This window comes from Pinus tabuliformis, chromosome 7, assembly GCF_031772625.1.
Source record: "Pinus tabuliformis cultivar Carrire ecotype Pingquan chromosome 7, CPIR1, whole genome shotgun sequence".
NCBI lineage: Eukaryota > Viridiplantae > Streptophyta > Pinopsida > Pinales > Pinaceae > Pinus > Pinus tabuliformis.
The window spans coordinates 1,396,192,749-1,396,207,864 of record NC_142293.1 but is presented as its reverse complement, the minus strand read 5'-3'; the positions used below and the strand labels follow the sequence as shown (position 1 = coordinate 1,396,207,864).

Below are 15,116 nucleotides of genomic sequence, written 5' to 3'. Positions count from 1 at the left end.
AGGCCGAGGGTTTTTCATATAGTTTCGACAACGTCTGCATCAAACCCTCTGTCGTGGTTTCCTTCGAAATGTTGAAGGCGACTGACGCAGCAAGGCACAACCATATTTTTCTGAGTGCCTTTCTATCGAGAAGGTTCCATTCTTCGTCTTTCATACCCGTCAGCATCTTTGTTTTTCCACCCAATGGTAGGTATAGATCTTTCTGATACAGATAATCTTCCATCTGCATCTTCCACAGCGAGAAGTTTTGGCCGTTAAATTTCCCGACCCTAAACTTACCATCTTCCGCCATTGCTCCCACTGAACTAGGAACCCTTATTTCCTGCGAGTTTATTAGCCAAATAGACCTTCGGCTCTGATACCAGTTGTTAGAAAATTATATATTATGGAGTAATGGAACACATAAAATATTGTAGAAATATAAACACAAAAAATGCACAAGACAAGAGAGACACAGATATACGTGGTTCACCCAGTTTGGGCTACGTCCACGCCGAACAGCCAGTCCTTCCTTTCTATTATCCAGCAAAATGAAGAGACACAACCTACAACAAATCCGCTGTAATATCCTGTGTTTTCTTTCATAGTCTCACCTCTCTGTTTCTCACTCACTGAATACACATCTATTTCATAGCCTCAAATACAATACCCTCATACAAAGAGAGGGGTTGCCTTCTAGGGCAAAAAACCCTAAACTAAACATAAGTTCTACCGTCAGATCATCCGCCTAATGAACGACCCAGATTGACTAGAAATTACTATACTTTTACAAGGCAATTTTACATTTGTTTTTAGCTTCGGGGGCGCTGCCCTCGAGCGCCCAGTGGGGGACCGCTGGCCCCCGGACCCCCCAGCCACGGGGGATTGGCCCCCCCAGACCCCCGCGGGAGGGACTGTTGGCATTATGATACATATGTTGTACTTGATGGCAACCCACTCATCTCAGATAATAAATTATAATGTAGAGAAAATTTCACGCACTTATATGCAGAGAAAAGTTTATTTCATGTAGAGAAAAGTTCACCCACTTTTATGCAGAGAAAAGTTTATTTCATGTAGAGAAAAGTTCACTCACTTTTATGCAGAGAAAAGTTTATTTCATGTAGAGAAAAGTTCACGCACTTTTATGCAGAAAAAAGTTTATTTCATGTAGAGAAAAAGTTCACGCACTTTCATGCAAGGAAAAGCGCATATATGTTGGAGAACTTACCTTTGGTCCATGGTAGTTAGTCCTTGGTATTTGAACCTATGGTTTTGGACCATGGCCTCGTCAGAAGTGTTGATCTCATGCACTTTCATGCAAGGAAAAATGTGTATATGTTGGAGAACTTACCTTTGGTCCATTGTAGATAGTCCAAAGCATGTATATGTTGGAGAACTTACCTTTGGTCCATGGTAGTTAGTCCTTGGTATTTGAACCTATGGTTTTGGACCATGGTACCTCGTCAGAAGTGTTGATCTCACGCACTTTCATGCAAGGAAAAACCTGTATATGTTTGAGAACTTACCTTTGGTCCATGGTAGTTAGTCCTTGGTATTTGAACCTATGGTTTTGGACCATGGTACCTCGTCAGAAGTGTTGATCCCAAGTATTGGTTCATGGTATTAGTTAGAAGTGTTGATCTCACGCACTTTCATGCAAGGAAAAACATGTATATGTTGGAGAACTTACCTTTGCTCCATGGTAGTTAGTCCTTGGTATTTGAACCTATGGTTTTGGACCATGGTACCTCGTCAGAAGTGTTGATCCCAAGTATTGGTTCATGGTATTAGTTCGACAGTTTTTGATCCTATGGTTTTGGCCCGTGGTATTGCATCCTAAAGTGTTGATCTCACACACTTTCATGGTTGGTTCATGGTATTAGTCCAACAGTTTTTTGATCCTATGGTTTTGGACCGTGGTATTGAAAGGACTAAGGCTATAAAAGAGGAAGGAGATCATTTGACAAAGCATCATCTGAATTATCTAAATATCTGATAAAATGCTAGATCTGGAATACTGTGATTGGGTTATGGTGCAGATCTGGATCTGAGCTAAAGAGGGATCTCACCGGTTGATGGAGAACAAGATCTAAGGATAGATCAGGATCAAATGGTTTGAAATGAAATATCTCTATATTTGATTATGCTTATTCTAGATCTGTATATTGAATGATCTGAACTGGGTATAACTTAAGTTTGAAATCGCTGCAAGTCATGTTTGAATATTTATAGATCTGTACGTGGATTGGCTTTGGTGTAAGTGCGTATATATGCAGGTTTGGTTCATTGTAGTAGCATATACAATTTGAGCTATGATATTTGAAGTCACAGGTGGTTCTGGTTGTTGATGGGTTCTGATGACAGTTTAAAGGTGTCAGTATTCTGCATATCCTGTTTGGTTGATTGTGTTTAGCTTCAGTATTGATGGATGAGAACTAATATTGGATCAGGATCATAATGACTCATATTTATGTGATCTGATGGACCAGATCTGGGTGCTAACACATATATTATCCTTGTATATGTATTGATCTGGTGTTTGGGTGATTCAGAAGATTGATTGATTATGTGCTTCAATGATATTAATGGGACCAGTATGAAAACTGGATGAAACGTGGCCTTTCAGATTATGTGTTGTGCTTCAGGAGTATCCAGTCTGAAAATGCATGAAACGTGGTAACTGGAGGAGAGAAGATTGTAGGCTGGCGCCTACGTACTAGTATCTTAGCTAGTACAAGAGCTAAGGGGGCAGTAGCTCCCTTCCAGTAGCAGTTAAAAACTTTGGAGCATTGTAGCAGGTAGCAGCCTGTGTACTAGTAAATGGATCGGCTAGTACAAGAACTATGGGGGTTGTAGCTCCCTTCCAGGAGAGACTGGAGAACGAGAGAGAGTTGTAGCTCTCTGCAGGTAGAAGCCTGCGTACTGGTATAAGACTGCACCAATACATAAATATTGTAAAAGGATTTTCTTATTAAGAAGAAGATTGAGATGACTTGCAGCAGGTGGTTTTCTCCCACATTGGGTTTCCACCTTATATCATGGTGTTCATGTGTGTGACTTATGTGTGATGATCTGTTCTATTTTACTGCACCTGTTTACTGTTAATATGGTTGATAATGTTCTAATGCACTCATTAAGGATCAACTAACTGAATCATAAGAAGTTGTGGAAGTAGCATATATGAATCTGAATATGGAGATGAAAAAGTTTTATTGATGTGATAATACTGATTCACCCCCCCTCTCAGTATTATTTCCAACAGGGACAAGTCCCCCCCGCACCCCCCCGCGTGGAGGGGTGTACAAACTTCCTGGGGTATACATCCGGCTGAAACAATGACCTTTGAACAATCATGCTCCACACACAACAGTTTCCTCCCTGAGCCATCTAGCCACTGGGAGGATGTCAACTTCAGCTTCTTGGGAAAACATGGGGGCATCTCAATTATAAATTCGCTTGTGAATAGGTGTTGTTGGGAAAAGTATCCATTCAGAATGCCCCTATCCCACTCTAAGGTGTGACAGTGCCTTAGCAACAAACAAGGAAAACTATTTTCGTATTCTTCTTTATGAAATGTAAACAAAGAGGAAGGATGTAACTAACCTGTGTCTTTTGCTAGTTTGTTGATCCAATCGCTCTCTCCTTTGTTCGCTTCCCGCTACCTGCTCCCTCACTGGTCTAGCTTCACCAAGTTCCTGCAAGATCACAGAAGAGAGAAACTACACAAAAGACATAGATTTACATTCATAACTAGTTTAGGATCAGATTTAAACTAAACATGCAAATATAACAAAACATCATTGATACACAGCATGTAGGAGAAACTCAAATAGTTTTATTGATATAATAAGAAAGTCCAAGAGGAGATACAACCAAGTGAGTCCTGATCCAGCATCTACCTCCCATCAAAGGAATCCCTTCCTCTCCTCCAACAAAGCATAAATCACCCAATGCACTAATCTCAATCTCAAACCAACAGCAATTCTCTGCAAAGTACAAAATTCCAGCCTCTGGATCTCTGGGATGAGGGATCCGTATATAGATGTAAGCAGAGAGGATGAGTCAGCTTATGTTTTGACTTGTGGCTTCTCTCTATCAGTTCTTGCTTCCACTTAGAGGCTGAGAGCCTCTTACTCATCACTAGTCGAATTCATTGAGGCAAGTGTCATTGGAGAATATTCTGGAAGCTTCCATGGTCTTTCCACCTCGTTGAATGAGCTTGCCATTTGTCATTTCCCGCTCAACGCACCCTGGTAGTGCATCCACCTGCATTGCAATGCACCTAGCCAGTGTATTTGGGTGCTTTACAACGCAGGCAGCTAGTGGAGCCTCTGAATTGATCCTGATTTGACTAGTTCTGAGTGGTTTTTGGTGGAGAACTTCTGGGAGAAGCTGTCATTTGTTGACCTTGTTCCTTTAGGGGTAGGAACAACACTTCTAGGGACTTTGGATCCCTTGGATTATGGACATTTCATGCTCAATGTTGTAAGGCACAAAAATGTCTATAACAATAGGGAGCATAACTCCATGGAAAATCTTGAAAAAATGTGGTTGAAAATTTGATTCCCACATGTGCTTGTGGTATATGTGAATGGGAAGTGGATTTCAAGAAATCCATTTCCATCCCATGATAGAGAATTTTGAACTAAAACAAATAGCATCCATGACATACGCGCTCATAAAAAATGGAGGGTAAACCCTCGAAGCAACACTTCTTCTCCTTCTATACTCAATAATTGTTTTTGCTAAATTGTCAGACAAAATTTGTGCCCAATTCATTACAGTTGCGTTAACAACTGCATCTATTAACGACAACCACTATGGGGAGAAATTAGTACTATCGGCCCTGCCAAATAGTCTACATAACATGGCCGCTATAAAACTATAAGGGGGACAAACAGACGAAGTAGTGTACATACCATTTTTGTATTTCTTGATTTTCTCTTCATTATTTGACCAGGCACGGGTGCAGTCTGCTGGGTTATTGTTCTCTTTGGCAAACTTCTCCATGAATTTCCTGTTGTAGATGACTTGTGGCTCTGGTAGGTGATACATAAGCTGTAGGTTGTCTGGGGTAAAATATCCCATAATCCCTTGGCTTCTTGTCTTGAATTCTCTGTCTGAGATGTTGGCTTCATCAATAACCCATTTAACCATGTCGGTGTAAGGGATTATCTTCAGCCACGCAGCTATGCGGTGCAAAAATGAGCTGCCGTTTCTAGCATGGAATTGTCTGAGGAATCACGTCCATCAACTATAAGTTTTGTTTCCATAATCCTCGACTACTCCTCCTCCAGTATGTTATACATAGCCTCCCATGTAGAGGTTCCTCCCTCTCTGTTGCATGTAGTATTCGTAAACAAATGAGTCATTCTTGACTTCTCAGAAGTGACTGCCTTGCCTTTCTTCACCATTGTTCTCAACGCTTTGCTCTGCGGGCTTTTCATGAAAGTGAAGAACAATAGCTATCGGATACACAAAGATGAACATAAAAATGAAATAATGCAGATAGCTTGTAAAGGTGGTAAAAGGAGTTTTATTTGAACACACGTAAGAAGTTATCATATAAATATAAATGGATTTTCAGACATAAATGTAGTTATTTCCCACTAAATTCCCACTAATGATTCGTTATCCCTTAGTTTTAATGCTCATAAATGTTTGCATCGTAAAACGGGAAGAAAGCTTCTAGGGTGGCAAGCCATTGTACTGCGATGATAGCGATTGTGCGATTTGTGAAGCAATATCGCAGATCACAATATCGCAATATGTCCCTTTTACCTTTCTTACCTCCTGTCGTGTTTCTGCGAGATGCGAGATGCGAGCCGTTCATTAGTTGTTTCAAAACGTAGCTAATTGCTAGGTTTATCCTATGTAAAATACCTTTTTACTATATGACAGACTCAAAACATTTGCTTATGATATTTTAAGGTGTGGGTTCGGGTGCTAATCACATTTTGGAATATCAGCTAGTGGTAAGTACAGGGTGTTTGTTTGAATGCCCGAAATGCGATGCGATAAAGGTCACAATGCCATCACAGTTTCGCATCTCACACGTTTCGCAATATCATTTTAAAAGTGGGTCCTTTATAAGTGGTGATATGCGATGCGAGACTTAAGCTTGAAAAGGCTTAAGGACTTCTGTTTACGTCAGATTTTATGATAGTTTTGAGCATAGAGTCCTTACTTAATCGATTTTCTTGATTTTGGAGGGTTAGAAAGGTCTTTTGGTGGGTTTAAATCATGCTATATGTGTGAAGGTAAATTTCTAATAGTTTTTCTACAAAGAGGGTTTTGATTTTAATCTTTGCTTTATTCTAAAAAATAAAAGAAATGCCTAAATTCTAGGTTTTGTTTTTTGGATAAATTTTTTGAAGGGTCTCCATTTATTAGCATAATATTAACTAATATCATTAATAAATGGGGGGTTGTTGAATACCACAATAGGTGGCAACGCACATGGGAAGCATTAATGGTGATGCGACGAGTTGTTGTGCTCTTAAACTCCAGGTGGTAAGGGCTCATCGATCTAAGAATTAACCTTCTTGAGTTGGGTTTTGGTTCTTGGTGGTGAGCAAAGGATCCTGGTAAGCGTATTCTCATTTGCAAGGAAGGCCAAGTAGGTCTGATTCTTGGATGAAGTTTGTTCTCTCATGTTAATGGTATCTTTTGTCGGGTATGTAACTTTTTTTATTACCCATCTCTGACCATGGTCTAAAAATTCTTCTAATGCCTCTCAAAACCTAAACGAAAAGTCTCGTAATATGATATTTGTAAGGAATGGGAATCAGTGTCTGGAAAATTGGAAAGTTTTTGTTGTCTTGTCTCATGTAATGTCTGCTTTTTCTATGAATGTATTTGTCTTGTTTGGAATTCTTTTATCTCGCATGGGAATGTATTGTAAATATCTAGTTTGGAGTTTTCTCGTGGATGCATGTTTGTTCATCGGTGTTGGATAGATCATTGAGTTGGTGGTTCTGAGCATGGGAAAGAGTTTTAACCTTCTGCATCTAATTCATTGTGCTTATCTTATGGGTTTTTCTAAAATTGGGCTCAAGGATTCAGTCTGTGGATCCTTCTTTCTGGGGAAACAAACCCACCTTGGCTTATCTCTGTATATAGTTTCACTTGGGCTCGGGGAGATGAAATTTTGAATCTTGTGTTGATGGTGGCAGTTCCATTCAACCCTTAATTTATTTGATAAGCTTGATCTTAACACAAGTTGCACCTTTCTTTCATGCTCTGCTATTGTATGAAGTCCTCGTAATGTCTGTAATTACCTCAACTGCAAGCAGGAAGTTTGGCCCCTGTTCATGGTTCATTTTGTGTGGTTAACAACTTTTGACTCTAATGTTTGGTGGAAAATCTCTATTTCTCACCCAACCCCTAATCCTAGTTCTTTGGGAAGAGGTGGTCGCAGCCGAGGTAGGAAGTTAGGGAAGTGAGGAGGTAGTGTCTCATCCTTAGACCGACAATCGCGAAGATGTGGTCATAAAACAGATTCTCAAATCATCCGAGAGGTAGCCCAGGCCTATTATATAGGTACTTTGGCTCAAGTTAAGCAAATGCTTTCAAATTAGGAAGTTGAATTGAATCAATGGGAAGAAGTAGAAGTTGAAATAGAAGACTGGTGTGACTTAGTTCGAGACCCGAGACATTCTAGAGGCCGCACCACCCAATACAAGAAAATTGTTCACCTCTAATGGTTGATGAAAAGTATTGTGGCCAAAACTATCATGACCTCTCTAGAAATCTCTATCAAATTTGATCCAGGTTTTCAGGAAATTCAGAAAGGATTCCAACTCATTTAGTTCCAAATTCAGCAGTAGAATGTTGGTCTCAACCTCATTGAAAAACACATTATGTGTCCTCCTTTGTCTGAATTACCAGGTTCCACTGCAAAGGACCCAACTCCTATGTAGTCCTCTGAGGAGTAGTGGTTTGCTTGGATATGGTTGTACTTTTTTGTTTGTTTAATTTTCTATGATGTATATGTTGACTAGTTATCTATATTATAGCTATTTAGGATGTAGATGGTTTCCAGAAATTCAGTCCTACAAGGCAATGTTAGACAAAATTAAATTATTTTGTTTTTGGATGGCATATAATGTTGTTCGGCAGCCAAAAAACCCGATTTCCCAATGGGGAGGTTCAGGACACTGAACATCTCGACTCTAGTTGTAACCTGCTTTTGATGAAAATGAATGAATGAAAAAGGTCCTGCAAAGCTTGAAAAACATAAATAAATTTAAATAGTAAATATTCGATTTGCTAACCATGATATTTTAGGACATATAATCAGAGCAACCATATAAATTAAATGGATGGTAAAAGCAGACATCAAAACACTTGCTTCAAAATATATATGAAATTATTAATGACTAAGAAAACATAAAAATTAATTGAAGTATAACTTTATCTTAAATTATTATGATTAATAAATATAAAAAGAATTAAAATAGAAATTAAACATATATACATTTAAAAAATATGTAACAAGATTCTCAATCAGGGAAATTCACCTCCACTTTACAGTGGATATTTTTAATCGTAAATAGGCTTTATCACAATGCCATGGGCCAATACCATGACTTATATATACTACATGCCCAAAAAGGCATTAACTTTATAACATTTTTTTAATTAAATTAAAAAACAAAAATGGTATAACTACCTTTGAAATAAATCTTAACTCTCTACATTGCTTACTACTTATAGATACCACATGCCTAAACAACCATTAACTTTATAACAAATTTTTTTATTTGAATTGAAAAACAAAAGAGGTATAACTACCTTTGAGATAAATCTTAACTTTCTATCCTCATTACTACTAAAAATATTCCATGAATACTATGTAAAAGTTAAATCCCTACCTATTAATTATTGATAATTAACATAAAGTTTTGCAAGCACTATTTGAAAATAGACACACTTATCAACCTAATTAGTAAATATATAAAAACTTAATAAATAAACATATAATTATAAATAAAAATATTTCTAAAAATGTGAAATTATATATATATATATATATATATATATATATATATAAACTAGATTTTAATTTATAAATTAAAATAATGATTCATATTCATAACTATTAATTTGGCATAAACTTGTAATTTTTTTGATAATTACAATAAATTCATTTATTTATATATACGTTGATCACATTAAAAAAAATTAAATTAAAAAATATTAAAACATATTAAGAAAATTAAAAGCAATACACCCTATCCTATTCTCCTTATAGAAGTGGGTCTTTCCCCTCTCGAGAGCCTAGCTATGACTAGGCTTCTATTGTAGAAGCACAAACTGAATAACATAGGAGACCATAAACTTCCTAAGCTAGCTTTAAATTCCAGCCAAAACCACCTAAGGCTCAAACAAGGTTGGTATAAAGACACCAGGGCCTGGTTAAACCATTGGGAGATCAGCGAGAATGTTGCATTGCAAAACATTAATAACATTAAAAATATTGTTACTTCTAAGTTCAAAGAAAAAATGTGGTGTGAGAAAGATTTAGTAGCTAAAAGAAAATTAAGATATTATAAGGTCATCAACCCCACCCTAGAAGATCAAAAGTATCTCTCTGTCTAACTAGCTCAAAGAAGAAAATTAATATAGCAAAGATTAGAACGAATTCTCATGAGCTCCATAGTGAAACAGGTAGTTGGGTCGTTCCTAAAACACCATGGATGGAAATGATCTGCTATCTCTATGAGAATATGAACATCAAGGATGAAAATCATTTCCTCTTAGAGTGCCTTGGGTACGACCACGTTAAATCTCGGTTTCATAATCTTTGTTGCAATACTAACATTCCTAGCCTTTTACAATGTCAAAATTATAGTGAGCGAGGGAGACTTTTCTCCAAGCTTTTTGAGCATATGAATAAAATCTTAAATCAAACTAAATAATAACTCATTTCTTTAGGTCAGATAAACCAAAGTTGGTCTCACTGAACATTATCCACCACCACCATCATCATATATATATCTATGATAAGAATATTTCTATATATAAAAATGTAAAGTTTATATAAATATATCATTCTCAATTTAAAATTTATTAAATATAAGAAAAAACCAAGTCTCTTTAAATTTTTAATTCTTAATAATTTATAAATTATATATATATAGATAACAAATAATTATATATAATAGAGTATAGTCATATACCTAGTAGATTTATTATATATAATATATATATAGTTATATATACGGTGGATTTATTATATATAATATAATATAATATAACTTATATGTAGAGTTCACTAAAATTATAAGCATATATATTTGTAAGTGTGTATATATATAATTCAGTGAAATGTAGTTACAAGTATGTATATTTGTATATGTAATTATAATAATAATAAAATTAAGTTTTATATATATATATATATATATATATTTTATGCTCTGGTATGTATGTAATGATGATGTGTAATTATACAGAAGGTGTTTTTATGATGAGTTTGGTTTGGTAGGTTCAATGCTCAATTTCATCTTTCTCTTTCCAATATTTCTTTACCATGTGGAAAAACCCAATAATTAGAAAGTTTCAAATTAATTATGCTTTTTTATCATATTTCACTGGAACCGGATTACTAGTGATTTGGCTTCTTTGGCCACAGTTTTGACACAGTTCCATGACTCCCAGACCACCGCAGGGAAATTTCTTCCCATTGAAGCCATGGAAGCCTACAGATTGTTGTGGAGCACAGAGGATTATCAGTTTCGATGAAAGATTTAAAATCCTCAACACTCCAACTATTTGAGTTCTCCATAGGAAGACAAACATTCAAAGCTCTGCAGATCAAGTTTTAGCAAACATTATGTGCTTGTTTTAGGGTTTGAAATTCATTAGGGTTTGGTCTAGTATTTACAGAGAAGAGAAAAAATTTGTGGTTCCTGGAGTTAGGTAGAAATGGACGAGGTGTGGGAGATAACAGTGGAAGCTCGCAGTTTAACTTTGGATGGTGCAGTTAAATGAGTCCATGGTCACCTCCCACCACCATTCCTGATAGAAAAATTTGAGCAGTTAAAGCAACTATCTATTGTGAATGTCAAAGTTTCGTCTCTAGATGATTTTCCTCATCTGCCACATCTCCAAACTATCTATTGTGAATGTCAAAGTTTCGTCTCTAGATGATTTTCCTCATCTGCCACATCTCCAAAAGCTTATTTTGAGCGACAATCGAATAGTCGGGGGCTTGGAATATCTGGTAGAAGAAGGGCTGGAATCTCTTCGAGACCTTGACCTGTCAAACAATAAAATTCACTAGATCGACAATCATGCACCACTGGTAGTTAAAGTTCGTTTCACTCGATCTTTATGAATACCTAGTGACCAGGGTTGTAGATTACAAAAGGAAAGTTTTCGGGATGATCAAATCTATGAAACATTTGGAAAAAGAATATGTCGAAGATAATGAACGGTTGGAATTTGATGAAGAGGAAGATGATGAGGAGGACGAGGACGATGACATGGGAAGCGACGAGGTTGACAGCGAGGAGCGTTGCGGGAAGTCAGATGCAGGGCCACGATGAAGAGGCCCAATATAGAGACTGTTTCAACACTGAGAAAGCAAGAAGGCAAACACCATGAGTCCATCAATGGCTACTCCTAGAATATCAGAAGTGGAGAAATGGTAACAATTACGCTTTTCTTCAATTCAAATCCAGGCTTCACCCGGATCAATATTCAATGACAAAGATTCAAAGTTAGTTTCAAAAACAAGAAGCAAGACCATATGATACGCCACAATTATTTGACCTGGCTATCGAGCTTGCTCGGTACAACAGGCGACCATGCCCATCCATTTCCTAATACCAACCTCGGTGGTGAGAATCATGGAATTAACAACACTGAAAACACTTGGTATATGCCATTAAAGCATTGGACTTGATCTGCTTAATATAGGGATTTAATTAACTGACCACCTTAATATATGTCGATGTCATGAAGCTTGCTTTATTTTGACGGGTTTCCTATGTTTTTAGTAAATATTTTTTTATAGAAAATAATTTTGGTCAAAATTTAAGATGCGGCGTCAAGGTATTTATAATGAATTTTGATATTTTTTCTAGCCCAAATCCAGTGACATAATTTATGGTGTATTTCATGATGATGTTAAAGGCAACTTCTGTTTCTATTTTTTTTAAAGAGAGAAAATGTATCACGATTAAGTAGTCAAACTAATAGAACTAATAGTCGGGTAGTCCTTACTAAGAATAGGATGTTGAGAATGTGGAGATGCATGAAGTGGAGGAAAGTGACAATTAAGAATAGGATGTTGAGAATGTGGAGGTGCATGAAGTTGAGGAAAGTGATCATGAAGATGAAGATGAAGATGAGGATGAAGAGGATGATGATGGAGATGAGTGTGAGGAAGAGGAGGATATGGAGGAAGATTAAGATGAGGTGAACCGGTAGCCTAGCATTGGCATGCTTTCAATCAACACTATAGATAATGACTATGAGAGTGATGAAGAGGATGAGAACGATGAATTGGGTGAGGATGATGAGTATGTTGGGGACAAGAAAGTTGAGCATGAGGAAGAGGAGGAAGATAATGGCCAAGAGTGCCTTGTCGTGCATGTGCCTGCGCATTTCCCTTTGCATGCGTCTGTGCCAGTTTCTATTGGACCTATAGAAGAGGAAGAGGAAGCGAGTGACTTTGATGTTGGCCTTGATGATGAGGATGAAGACGAAGATGAAAATGATGATCATGTTGAAGAGGAAGATGATGATGAGCATGGGCAAAAATAGATCCCATCATCAAAGAGGAAGAGAGACCAGGATGATGATACAAATGATAGTGATGACGAAGATGATGATGATGAGAGACCACCGAACAAGAAGCGCTAGTGGTTGGCATATATATACTTATATAGAGGTGTGCATGCACTTGATTTTTACTAGGCCACTATGCTTTCTGGCCCGGAACAAGTTTTTTGTTGTAAACTTTATCTCTTATATAGAAGCAAATTCATTCTTTCCTTGTAACAAATGTAAAGTTTAAGGATATCAGGGTGAGCATGGAGGGAATTGAGCTTTTTTGTTTTTTACCTGGTTTTTGTCTAACTGTCACTTGTCATGTGGCCTCTCAAAGTCTTGGATAGAGCTATGCTCAGCCTCAAAATGAGGATAACACGTCTCTTGGAAATTATCTACAGAGTCGAATGAGTCTTGATGGTGGGTATGGATTAATTTTGTTAATATGATTATTTGTTAGAAACTATGGCATTTGATCTTCCACCATTTTGATAAAATAGATGTAGTACTATAAGTAAAAATTGTATAAATTTTTTTTGAAGGGTTGAGAGTGATGTCACCATTTTGACACACAGAAGTAGTATTAGGTAGAATTCTACTAGAAGCTTTGTCAATGTATGTGAGAGTGTCTATTCACTGAAGACTTCATGAAGTGGGTTGATGTAGTCTTGGTCAACCAAAGTAGGTTGTGGTCATATGTGATCAATGGGTGCAAGTTAAATTTGGAAATTTTCCATATATCAAACAAAAGTTTCTACACCATATATAAAAAAAAAGTCAAAATAATGTTGGAGAAAAAAGTGGGAATTTAATGGTGTTGCAAATTTATGATTTGGCATCAAATGATGGACTAGGGTTTCCATGAGAGTACCCTTCTTCATTCAACCACATGGAAAGGGTTTCCATCCAAATAGAAAGTTTTATTGGTTAATGGCATGGGATGCCATTTATGGGTTTCGATATTGTAGAGATTAGTTGGACACAAATTACACTTCTAGTGTTTTGCCGAAATATCTACCTGTACCTAGAATTTCTTTATTTAAGTGGCTCCAATGGGCGACTGGTGTTAATATTCCAGGGAGAGAAACATGGCAGTTGTTGGGTGCCATAGTTACAGTTCAGCAAACTCCTTCAACACTTAATTCTTCAACCTGGGGCTACGTAATCTTAGAGGCATAGCACAGGAAATGCCAAGAATGTATGGTTTAAATTTTGTGAATTCTACCTGTATTTTCTGACTGAATTTGTAGAATCAAGAAATGAAATTGCAAAGGAAACCTTTCAGCAAAATAGCACCAAGCCACTGTGGGTACTGGATTCAATTCAAGAAAATACTTGCCAGAAACATTGACATAAAAATTAAATCATACCTTGCAATCAATAAAAAAGAGTACAAAAATATAAAATATGTTCCTATGGTCAAACTCCAATTCTTAAAAGAACATGAGGAATGGTTTTTTGTTATACTTTTAAATCTGTTCTTTTTGCTAAAAAGATCTCATTCTTGTACTGGAGAACTTGCATTCCTGTAATGAAATGAATTTCGTTCCTGTACTGTGATACTCTATTCTGGTACAAGAATACCCTATTCCTGTACTAGAACGTTCTGCTCTTGTACTAGAACATTTTGTTCATGTACTGGAACAATTTGTTCTTGCACTAAGAACTCACTATTCCTGTACTAGGACTATATGGTTTCAATCACTTTTCCTTCATATATTAATGTGTTTTATATAGCAAAATGGAAGTAAATGAAACAGAGAGAGGAACTTCAACTTGAACATTAATAAAAAATCCCAATCAAGACAAGAATTTGATAGAAATGACTGTGAAAATTTTAAAAGGAATTCTCGCAATGATAGGAAGGAAACACACTTGCGCTGTAAATAAAAATGCTTATCAAAAAGTAAGAAAAACTCTATCCCTTTTATATCTTGGTCACAATAACAAGAAAACTCTATTTTGAAAGGTATTCTTCATAAAATCATTAACTCAGAAATATATTGTAATTGATTCATGCAAATAATGTTTCACTTATAATAATATGCAAAATTGTCACAAATTAATTTTCACATATAGAGTTATTATTGGATCACCGAAGTTTATATTCATGTGAGGGTGTGCTTATGATGGAAAGAAATGAATTTAAATTAAATCACCTAAATGCCTAACTTTAACTAATCTTCTGAAAATAAAATTAGAAAATGTTTCTCAGAAAAAGGAAAGACCATTCAATGCTTCAGGAAAGAAATGAAATGCAAAGACTGGAAATAAGAGCTAACCCAACACAACCCGGATGTGGGTGATTAAGTTTCAATTAATGGATATAAGACAGGAGAACGACAGGCGGC

At 36.5% G+C, this 15,116-nt stretch overlaps 1 pseudogene; it reads left to right on the top strand.

The window, feature by feature from the left end:
- Positions 1–10,914: 10,914 nt before the first annotated feature.
- Positions 10,915–12,858, top strand: LOC149252880 (uncharacterized; annotated as a pseudogene).
- Positions 12,859–15,116: the final 2,258 nt, after the last annotated feature.